The sequence below is a fragment of the Cavia porcellus genome, unplaced genomic scaffold (assembly GCF_034190915.1).
Source record: "Cavia porcellus strain 051 isolate PalLab524CR breed Dunkin Hartley unplaced genomic scaffold, mCavPor4.1 scaffold_6, whole genome shotgun sequence".
In the NCBI taxonomy this organism is placed as follows: Eukaryota; Metazoa; Chordata; class Mammalia; order Rodentia; family Caviidae; genus Cavia; species Cavia porcellus.
In genome coordinates, this window is record NW_026947489.1 from 75,297,338 (window position 1) to 75,306,635 (window position 9,298).

A 9,298-nucleotide genomic window follows, 5' to 3' on the forward strand; every position below is an offset into this window, starting at 1 on the left:
TCTTCCTTCATCCCATTTCGGTAACATGGGACTTGAATTTCTATCTTTATATCTTGGAGCTCCTCGTGACAGGCTATTATAAGACAGACAGGAACCTTAGCTTGTTTTTATAAATATGTTTCCTAAAGTGAAACGATAGGAAAAAGAAAGATACATAAATCTTAGACTTGTCCAAAGTGTGTCACTGAGTAGGATACTCCGCCATACTGTTACTGAGTAGGACACACTGACTCTATTTTGGCCAGTAGGTCAAATTTTCATTGCCTTTGCAATGTGTTATCATACATGGAGAATTGGCTTTGCTGCTTGCACCTAAACATCCAGCTGGAATTTGGAGATGGAAAGAGGAGTGGAACTAGACACAGGGAGCAGAACCCATGAATACAGCTGGCTCAGGGTTCTGGTTGTTTGCATAATTATCTTCCCTAGGAGGCAGGATAGTCAGAAGGATGCAGTGACTGGCCTTCCTGAGAAGAAGATGTCTGAGGTTAGGGTGGGGCTGAGGAGGACACAGAATTTGCTCACCCAGAAAATATGCTGATCGTTATTGTGTGCCAGGTTCTCAGAAAGTTTAGACAAATAATATAGAAACTGCTGTGCCTATAGAGGACTCTGGTCTAGAAGGGGAAGAGATAAAAATCACAGCTCAAGTTCAGCACCAAACTGGGGTCTCCAGACTGTCTGATGTGTGGATAAAAATTCAAGACTATTTTCTCCATATACTTACTGAAATATCTTCAATGGACCGTTTAATAGCTTTTTCAATTAATAATTGTACATCAGGCTCCCTTGGCTTTAGTTTTCACATTGAGTACGCTATGTTAGCTCATTTGAAATTCTCTCATGGTTTTTCTACAATTCATAGTTTTGGACATCACTAGGTATACTCCTTCAAGATGCAGATGGTTATATGAACATAGTTTTAATGCTTTCTCAAATTATATGTGAAAATTGCTGTTTTTCTGATATTCACATCAGTAAATGGAGTCATTTTTGCATTTATTCTCTGTTCAGTAGATACAGATTAAAGTGTTTAAAAATATAATAAAATTATTATTTTTCACTAAAAACCACTGTAGTACTGCCAGTTTAGTTATAGAATATATCCAACATCACCTGCTACATTTAGGTAACAAATACCAAGGATCAAGCCTAGTAACGTTTCTTTAGTTCAGCATTCACGTCACAAAACATCGAATGCAAGCATGACATCCTTTTAGCACTAGCAAGGACAGTTCTACAGTTTTCCACTGATGGGCTCTGATACATCAGCAGGCATAGGCAAAGGGGTTGATTGCCAGACATGAAAGGAATTCCATGAGGAAATCTGAGTGGAGAGGTCATGGTGATGCTTTAAAGTTTGTTATGACTTTGCCCCTCCGGTGCTTATGATAAACTGGGGATTAAGAGAAGCCAGGAATTTTACCCTAAATAAACTGGAAAAAATAAATAGACGTACGTGAGGGGTGGTTGTTGTTATGTGACAATAAGGAAGTCACACGGATGCAGGAATGGACTGTTTATGAAATGGAAGATCATAAACTCATGTTTGGATTTATAAAAATGTCATATCTGCATATATTCCTTATCACAAATCACTAGGTTATGAGATAGAGAGTAAAATATCCAGTAAGTCATACTGAAGTAATTGTCCAATTGGGAAATGCTCTTAGATGCATATATGCTATAAGATGTATCAAAATAAATGCAGGATAAATTTAGGCACATTACATCAGAATAGAAGACTACACAAAAGGAAAAAAGACCCATAGATTTGACCATGTAATATTTTAAAAATACATGGAAAATTCATTTAAGTTAAAAAAGCAAACAATGAACCTCGAGAAATATTTGCAGAAAACATGTAAAAGTTCATATCATCATGTAAAGAAATACACAGAAAGACAATAGAAAAACTGAGATCATGACAGATAAATAAGCAGAAAAAATAAAAGGCAAGTTATGAAAAACAAAGATTCATGCATGGTTAATAGGAAATACGCATCTTTGTCAGTAAGCAGAGAAATAAGGTAAAATTATATTTAGCATTTAATATGATTATATATTACTGCCTTGTAAGTTAGTGATAACTTAAAATAAATACATTATCATATGGTATAAAGTACAAAGATTTTCTGGAGACATATTTGTCAAGTTCTTTTTGTTAGATAATTTAGCACTATATGTTAAAGCCACTAAGATATCTACAACTCATACTAAAATTTCCACTTCACAATAGTGAAAAGAACCCCTCCCACATATTGACAAATAAACTTCATAAAAGGTGGATGCTCTAGTTTTGGAAAGCCTACTTTCTCTAGAAATAGGATTGGAGTAGATACACTATCCCATGTCCCCATCAAGAAAGATACTATATTTTAAAGTTGCAGGTTATCCCTCGATCAACCTCAAATTTAACATAATCTAAGTCAGATCTCAGTGGAAGAAAACCCCATGGTTCAGTAACCCTATAATTAAGCTAGAAGAGAAAAGCACGGGCAGTTATTTAAGAATATTTGAGAGGAGGGAGTCATGAGGAAGCCTTTTGTTCATGAGCTGTGAGTACAACTGCAAAACTGCAGTGATTGAGAAGCTGTAGAACCCATGCAGAATGGAGCAGCGGAACACAAGGGTCCAAGCAAAAAGAAGTGTAAATACATATTTAATATCTGATAAGCAAAGCACTTCAAATTATTATGCAACAGTCATAGGGCAGGAGGTGTAGTGTGCCAAAACCATAAATTTGTGTTCCTCTTTCATATTGTATATTAAAAGAAATTTTTGTGAGAAAGATATTTGGGATAGAAAATATTACAAAAAATAAGATGTAAACAATAATGTCATTAAAGAAAGCAGAAAGCAGCTTTTTAAACTTGAAGAAAAGAATTTCAAGTGTGAAGCAAAGATAGAAGGCATCACATAAATATTTCTATACTTGACTACATTAGACCTGGTCATAAAGAACAACATCAGAATTAAAGGGAGAGAAATGTAATAGGAAAAATATTTCCCTCTCCTATGACTAAACACAGTTCTGCAGTATTATAAGAGGAAAATCTGGACCTTACTCATCAGGAAATGCAAACTAAAACAACAAGGGAACCAGTGCTTCATGCATCACATTGTAAAGGTTTGTTAATCACAGATCTAGGGCTGCTTAACATTAAGGAAATGGTCTTACAGTGAATCAGATGGTACCACATATTTAACAGATATGCTCTCAAATTCATAAATGTGTTGAAAATTTCTTGTAAAAGGATATGTAAAGGCAGTGGAAAACTGCAAACTAACAGTGGGGTAAGATAAGAAGTTGGTTAAACAAATCATTGAGCAGGTACAAAATTATATAGGCATTGAAAACCATGAAGCAGGTGCATTTATTAATGTGAAATTTAAAAATAAACTGCTAGGCCAGGAAGAAGAATGAGAACAGCAGAATTCTGGGAAGCAAAGGAGGGAGGAACAATGCAATGCCCACAACCACGTGAAAAGACCAGGAGCCGGCTGTGTGTTGAACAGCTGCCCACTCTCCGGCTTTCTCCTCTCTAACACGTGTCTTCCCGCCACTCACAATGTGGCTAATGAGTCTTGCTAAGGACACTGCTGACACCACCCATTGCTAATTGGGCCCCCTCTACTCTCTAAGGTCCCAGTCCCCTTCAGACTAAAGACCAAAGAGAAGTAAGTCTTTCCCAGGTTTCCCTTCTCCCTGACTTGTTAGCAGACATGCATAAGACAATTGCTAAATCCCTAGGCCTCCCTCAAACCCTGCAGGATGAGTTATCTCAAACTCTCATTTGGGAATTAATTAGAGGCTTCTGCTTGTGGAACTCATAATGACTTTAGTCCCCAATCCTGGCCCTGGCAGTCTGTGGAAATAGTTGCTGGATCAGTGCCTCCTGAGGCCCCACATAGCTGAACATTTACCAATTAGTTTCTTCCATCTGAAAGATCAAATTATATGAAGAGTTTGGGACCCAGGAGATTAATCATACTTCTCGCAGTGCAGGGAAAGATATGCTGGCTTCTGTAGTTCCAATCATCTCACTAGTTCACTCACGGACAGGCCATCCAAGGGAGAACGAAGGTCACAGTTCTGGACAGGGGGCTGGAGTGGGTATTTTGGTGGGTAGGATTAGTCCTTGCTGTGGTAAGGATTAGAGAGACAGCATGACTTCTAGAAATGTGGTAACTCCTTCCGTTCAAAGCCCAGTGGAGTACACATGATCTCCATAATTCTGTAGCTCAAGTTGTACCATCCTCAGAATAATCATTTTAAGTACAGGTTATGAGTCCCATTTCATGCATGAGAATTTGGAGGCCCACAATGCCCACTTACTTAAGGTTACCTGGGCAGCAAGGAGTAGTTTGGCTCAGAACCCAGCTTTCCCATCAGATGCTGACTTCACTTGACTGTGGCTAATGTAATTCAGCAAGGGAACTTGGTTTCACTCTTGCTCTCTGTCATGTAGAAAATTCTAGATTTTGTATTTATTTTCCTTACATTTTGGCTTGGACAACCACCTCTAACTACTAAATAATGGCTTGAAACCTGTTAGGGACCTCATACGTGATTTCCCTGGACCATGCAAACCTAACTCTGACACCAAAGCTAATTGTTTTCTGGCTGATATTCCATGACCATTTCCAGAGCGCCCTCTTTTGTTTTATTTATTGACATATCTCAGGCCTTCACGTCTCTATCTGTCCCAGCGCCACCACCTCCCGTTTTGGCATCTGTCACATCTTATAGTAGTGAGACCCAAAAACTGGTCATGACTGGTCAGAGATCCACTGTACCTATGACTTGTTCCTGTGTCATCCACCAGTTCCCACCTTTATTGTCTGCCCATTTAATTGCCCTCAGTCCCTTATTTCCCTCCACCCTTGGGATTCCTGTAGGGATCTGAGTATCATGTAGTGGGTGAATGATAAAAGAGCTTAACATTCTTGTAAGAGACTTGTTTGGTTGGTGAAAGAATCAAAGCATAAAGGAACCACTTAAGTTAAGTAGCAGAGGCTGGAACTGGCATCTCCATCTGTCCTGCTGATGCCTGGCCTCATTCATCTTTGGCATTTGTTGTATTTCTGAGACTCACTGCACCTACAGTCAGCATTGCTGTGTTCCTTTAAATTCTGCAGAGATTCACTAGAATTAAATAGAGACAAAGACACTGGAGTAGGAACTGGGACGTGGAGGCTGCCCCGCTTCTAACTCCGTGACCTCTGGCAAACTTGGTCTGTCTGTATTCTTTTGATCTATGAAGATAACAGAATACAGCTTCCTTACACTCTGGTCCAGGCCCTGGTTCTCAGTGTGTTTGACATTCCACTGTGCTGTTGCAAAATCCAAATGAGAACACAGATTTCTAAGTACTTTAGGACACTGGTGACTGCTAGCAGAATAATGACAGAGAGTACTACTGGCGTATAGTTCTCGTGAGTGCCAGTGTGACCACTAGCACTGTTCTGTGTGCTGTGCACAGGCCGTGCTCTGAATGGAAGACAGTACTGTGATGTGTATATGGCCCCTCCAAGCTGACATGTGGAGATACACATGGTGAACTGTATGACGTCTGCTGAACTTCATGGGTGGATCATGGCTGCCCGCAAAAGTGTGTAGGTGAATTGAGAACTGATGTGCCAGCATCTGGAACGTATTTCTTTGGATATGAACCATGGGAAGTTGGGGTGGCTGGACCCAAAGTCCCTTTTAATGTCAGGGGTCCTTGAATCTACGTTAACAGAAGTCACACATCTGCCTCCAAGCAAATTCATCTCTGCCTTTTCCTGGAATTACATAAAGAGCATAAAATCAGGGAAGTGGCAGAGTGCTGAGGGGAGAGATGTGGACGGTGTCAGAATGAGAACTGGTGTGGAGTGCAGGCTGAGAGCTCACTTTCCATTATCAGAAGACAGGAAGAGGTGAGAAGGTTTATTTAGGTGTATACTTTTCAGGTTGGGGTCACTTTTATTAGACCCTTAACTTTCCAGAATAGGTAGGGACAGGACAGCTGCTTCATGTCCCGTCCAGGCCTCTGAATCCTGAGCAAGTGGACCAGTATGCTTGTGTGGGGTGGAGTGCTACCTACTGTTTCCCAAAGGTAAAGATGACAGCAGACCTCTGACGACCAGAGCAAAAACACTTCGGTCAAGTTAGCCAGCCCCACCCCACGCTTTCACCCATGAGTCTTTGTAAGGTTTATTTATTTTAATGTTTTAGAATAGAGCATGCAGTGAAAAACTTCAAATAATGACACAGTTGATAGATTAAGATGGGAAATAATCTCCACGTCCACTACTCTCCCCATTGAGTTCTCCTCCACAGGGGCGCAATGACCCACACGTGGGGCCTCTAGAAATTCTCCACTCATATGCGTACACTGCTGTCACTTTCAAAGCCATGAATTACACACTGTACATATATGAGACTCACAGAAATAGGGGAATCATTTTAAAAAATTTTTATCAAAGCTATTTTCATGAAGTACAAACTGCTCATATTTGCATGACAATTAAAATTGCTTCCTCATGGAAAGGAATTACAGAAGAATAATAACTTTTGCATAACTTATGATCAGTCACCTAGTACTGTTATCTCACAGCAGTACTGTGTGCTCCCTCTCTTTGGATGCTGTAAGGTTTCCTGTTCTGTGGCTCTGTGCTCAGCTTTTGCTGTTAGGTCCTCTTTCTAATTTTTGCAGAGACAGTTTTTTGCTTTTGGCTTAAGGCAATTTTTCTTATTTGAAAGGCAAAATTATATTGTAGTTTATGCCAGATTCAAGAAAACTTCTTCTTATAATGTCAGATAAATACATGATTGTATCTACTGCATTCCAAGAAAGTTTCTTCTTTTAAAAATTTTTCATTAAACTCTGTTGCCATCGGGCTATTTAGGGAATTTTTAAAACGTGTAACAGTTATTAATGGACAGTGTAATCCACCCTGGGCCAAGGAGAAGCACAGGGCTCACAGGTTACAACTGGAACCTCAACAGGAGGCAGCTACCTGAGAGGCAGCAGTCTGCAAGGAGTCAAGAGGGTAGCTACAAGTGAGTTCAACAGAATGCTGAGCAGGACCCAGGAGTTTGCTGAATTTTTGGCATGACTATGGATACAGCTTGATGGCAAATCATTTTATTATAGTTCTCAGGTATTCTAAGTTTGCCTGATGCCCTCCACAAATTGATAATAAGCATGCCATTAATGTTAACTTCCTTCATGGGAAACGTCTGAAGCAGTTGACAGGATAAAGTTGAGAAATTGTGTGCTATTCTATAGGAAGAAAAAGACCGCTATACTGGTCATTACTCTCTGGACTGTTTTGACCCTGACGGTAAAAGCTCAGCCCCAGGAATCAGTCATGAGAGTCTGCATGCAACATCTCCCCTCACAGTCTCTCCAACTCTACCAGTGACCTACATGGACATGCTCATCAGAATGTCCAATGCAAATCTGCGTATTGTGCCATAAAAATAAAAATAAATCTTACTATTTCTTAAATGTTCCTCTGATAGAATATGTGATAAAATACTACTCTCTTGATGGAGTGGTCATGAGAATCAGGTCACCCACCAGAGCATAAGTATTTTGTGCCATGAATAATTTAGTTGGAAACTGAACACTGGTTTGGAAACAAGCATGTGATGATTGAGCTCCAAGGAGAACTGGCCAGATAGCCCGGAGAGCACCCACAACCTGCTCCAAGGATTCTTCCAACTCCAGTTTACGTTCACAGCACCAGAATTATTAATATACAATCCTTAAAAAACAAGATGCCTACAAGAGTATGAATATAGTTTATCTGTATTGTTTATAAATATTTTAAGTATATCAAATGCATGGCCATTACATAAAAAAAAAGATATTTCATTTCCCATCCCCTCACCCAAATTATAATTTCCTTCATCTTTCTTTAATGCATTCTCATTCTCTCATTATCCTAAACTTTAGCCTTTGTTTTGAATCCAGTCAAACCATATTCCACCCTGATCCATACTAGCTACTTTATTCCCATTAAGGCCAAATCCCTGAAGTTTTCATCCTCACTTATCCAGGTTTTTAGCTTGATAAAATCAGGATTCCTTGGGGAGAAGGGGCATTTGGGCACCACAGTCAGTCTTCTGACAGTGGAGGTTTCTTCTTTGGGAACACCCCCTTCAAGGTTCCCTGCACATCAGGGTTCTGGAGACTGTAGATGATGGGGTTCAGCATGGGGCTGATGACAGTGTTGAGGATCTCAATCCCTTTGTCCTTATCTGAAGTGAGACTGAGCCCAGGTGCACATAACTGAAGAACCCAGTTGCATAAAAGATGCAGACCACCGTGAGCTGGGAGCCACATGAGGAGAAGGCCTTCTTTCTCCCCTCAGCAGAGCGGATCCGCAGTAACGCAGCAGCGACGTGGGCATAGGACACTGAGATGAGGATGATGGGGATCACTCCCATGAAAGTGGCCCCCACAAACAGCAGCTGCCCATTGTGGTGGATACTGGAGCAAGAGAGCTGAAACAGAGGTGGGAGGTCACAGTAGAAGTTGTTGATCACGTCTGGGCCATAGAAGTCAAGCACAGTCACAGCCACTGTGTGAGTCAGAGCATTGAGGAAGGAGACGGTGCAGCAGGTGCCCACCAGGTCACCCTGGACCTCACAGTTCATGCAGGTGCTATAGGTGAGGGGCTGGCAGATGGCCAGATAGCAGTCATAGGCCATGGCTGTCAAGAGGTGACAGTCCACAATGAGCCAAGAGGTGGAAAAAGAAGAGCTGTGAAAGGCAGGCAGCATAGGGAACTCTGCACTGGTGGGCAAGGACACCCACCAGCTTTGGAGGAACAGTAACCATGATGCACCCAATGTCCAGCAGACACAGGATCCCCAGGAAGTAGTACATGGGGGTGTGGAGTCTGGGCTCCACTATGACAGCAGCCAAGGTACTGAAGTTGCCCCCAACTGTGACGATGTAGGCAAAGAAAAAGACAGCAAAAAGAATGGATTGCAGACCGATATTCTCTGTCAGGCCATGGAGGATGAACTCGGTGACAGCTGTCTTCTTCCTCAAGTCACCTGGCTCCATGGACCACAGCTGGACACTGCAGTGAGAAGTCACAGTCTTGGCAAAAGGGAGCAGTGACCTATAATAGGTACATAACATATGTCTATGGGGTGCTGAGGTCATACAGAAGGAACACCGCCAATCAGAGTAGATACTAGTCTACATCTCGTCCAGAATTCTTAAGGCTACTATGGTGCTAGACACTAACCCTCTAGTTGCTGGTTAAGACAAAGATCCATGCAATTCCA

At 41.2% G+C, this 9,298-nt stretch overlaps 1 pseudogene; it reads right to left on the bottom strand.

Annotated features, from left to right (window-relative positions):
- Positions 1 to 7,936: 7,936 nt before the first annotated feature.
- LOC100734902 (olfactory receptor 3A10-like) lies at positions 7,937 to 9,071 on the bottom strand (annotated as a pseudogene).
- Between the last annotated feature and the right edge of the window lie 227 nt (positions 9,072 to 9,298).